The sequence below is a fragment of the Elaeis guineensis genome, chromosome 11 (assembly GCF_000442705.2).
Source record: "Elaeis guineensis isolate ETL-2024a chromosome 11, EG11, whole genome shotgun sequence".
Lineage (NCBI taxonomy): Eukaryota > Viridiplantae > Streptophyta > Magnoliopsida > Arecales > Arecaceae > Elaeis > Elaeis guineensis.
Genome location: NC_026003.2, coordinates 61,356,109 through 61,358,719, shown reverse-complemented (window position 1 = coordinate 61,358,719; position 2,611 = coordinate 61,356,109). Strand labels below are relative to the sequence as shown.

Genomic DNA, 2,611 nt, shown 5'->3' with positions numbered 1-2,611 from the left:
TTCTATAAGCTCATTTCTTATCTCAAAACTCTGCTAAATTCTCCGTTCGAGCACTCCATTCTTGTTGAGGCAGAGAACTGACTTGAGCGTCGGAGGGTCTTGCCGGAGCAACCCCACCTCCGGTTTAGACTTCCTTTGCAGGTCCCGACGGCGACCGCGGCTTCCCCAGCTCCAGCTTCTCCGGCGCAAGCAGATTTTTGCACCAACAGATACATATATTGATTACTGTGATTCGGATGAGGATCTATACATCGAGGAAGATACGAATATTGATGAGTAGATCTTTATTCTTCGTTCAATTTTATGTTGCAATAATGGTATGCAATGTAATTATATTTATTAGAATATTATTTAATTATTATTATTATATAATATTATATTTATTTACATCTCAATTCTTGTAGATATGGCACCAGGAGATAGACGATGATGGTCGTGTTCACAGTTATTGGCAGACAGCTTGGAGATTGAGGCACCTTCATCGATCTCCATTGCCTCACCGGCTCCAATGTTAGAGGGTCCTGCACTGGTAGGTTCCAGTGAGCCGACTACAAGTAAGCCGGGTCCTAGTGAGGCTGGTCCCAGTGGTATTAATCATTACATTTTATACATAATCAAATTTGATTCTTTTATTTGGATCATACTAATGATTTATTTATTGTTGTTTTAGATCAGTCTACATCAGTGGTCAGGCAAGGGCGAGGTTCATTGAAGAACCTCGCTTTAGAGCATTGGAGACGTGAGCACTCGGGATAGTATCTTCAGATTGAGATACCAAATGGTTACACCAGACCCATTAGGGGATGGTGTGAGCCATGGCAAACTGAGCTGGGCATCATATGCCGCAAATATGCCCCAGTGATGCTCTTCGATTGGCGTCATGTTGTCCAAGCTCAGAGATAGATTTTTTACACTCACTTACAGATAAAATAAATTATATTACGAATATTTAATTTGCATAGTATTCTTCTAATGTTTGTTATTGGTAGGATGTATTTGACATCATCGATTTCGAGGATGATTGTGTAAGGCGAGCGATTGATACCCATTTATCCTTGTGCTTCAAGGATTATCGCTATTACATGCATCAGCATTGGTACCAGGTGGTGCTGGATCATGGGCAGGAGGTAGCGTGGCTGCAGCCCTACGACAGCATTACCGTCGATGATTGGACTACCATATGCCAGCAATACGAGGATCCAGCATATCAGGTTACACATCTAAATTTTTTTTAGATTTTAATGACTTAATCATTTATTCTTAAATTATATTTGTTATCTACTAATTTTACTACTAATTTTACAGAGATGATGTGCCTAGAATGCGGCAAACTGGACAAGGCAGACCATGCCACATTGTGGGGGTTCAAGATTATTGGCTTGCCATATGGAGCACATGGTATGTATTTTTTAAATTTTTAATTATGATATATTTTTTTAATTATTTAATTCTTTTTAAATAATTTTTAAATTACAGAGAGATGCTGAGAGTGGTGAGCTTCTTGGTAGGATCGATATCTACCAGTGGACCCACCAGCAACTGTCGGGAGAGTGGATGACGGGGAGCCAGGAGCTTTTTATAAGTTTTTTCAATTAGTTTTTTATTCATAATTTAATCTTTATTAAAAAATTAAAATAATTTTAATTTTTATTTTCAGGATCGTATGACCGACATGAGATCCCAACCTACCTCTGAGGGCTCAATCGCACCCACAGATGATGAGATCTGTGATCAGGAGCTCAATACAAGATCCTGTTATGTTAGAAGTCTAGGATATGGGATCACTGCTCCTTCATCTTCACGATCATCTAGGGCTGAGATCCATTCTACGTGCTAGGCTCGGTTGATGGACGTGCAAAGACAGACTGTCGAAGATCGACAACAGGCTGAGCAGCGAGCTCAAGAGCTGACTGCACGCATCGACCAGTATCAGCAGCTTCAGATCCAGATGATAGAGCGGATGGCGCATATGGAGCAGACGATCTAGATGCTGAGCCAGTAGCAGGCCGGTCCGAGCTCCATCGAGCATTCTCCATCCCCACCTCGTTCTCCACATGTCGATATGTGACGACTATTTGATGTATTTTTTTAAAAATTTTTATAATTTTAATTTGATATAATAAAATAATAAAATTTATTTATCATTTTATTATGCAAATTTCTTATTCAAATTTTTAATTTATAAAAAATATTATACATATAACTTAAAAAAATATATCCAATTTTTTTTAAAAAATAATTAGTGATGGAATTATTATCGATGAAATATTCATCGCAAAAAAAATTACAAAAATGATTTAATTTTTTAAAAAATATATAATTAATAGTGATGGAAAATTTTTGTTGCAAATAATTATTAGCGATGTTAAATTTCATCGAAAAAATATTTATTTATGATGTAAATATTAGTCGCTAAAGTTTTTTAATTTTTATTTTTTAATTAAATAAAATTTTTGATGATAGAAAATTTTTATCGCTATTACTTTATTTTTTATTAGCAATTTTATTTTCATCATAAATTATTTTTTTTACAAATAAATTTTTTATTTTTAATTTTTTATGATGAAAATATTTCATTGTAAATTATATTTATTGACGACGAAAAAAATTT

At 35.2% G+C, this 2,611-nt stretch overlaps 1 long non-coding RNA gene across 1 annotated transcript; it reads left to right on the top strand.

The window, feature by feature from the left end:
* Nucleotides 1-413: 413 nt before the first annotated feature.
* Nucleotides 414-2,074, top strand: LOC140852583 (uncharacterized). The gene is made up of 3 exons (XR_012135465.1): nt 414-1,211; nt 1,306-1,398; nt 1,477-2,074. It is a non-coding gene; the product is annotated as an uncharacterized lncRNA (long non-coding RNA).
* The last annotated feature ends 537 nt before the right edge of the window (nt 2,075-2,611 follow it).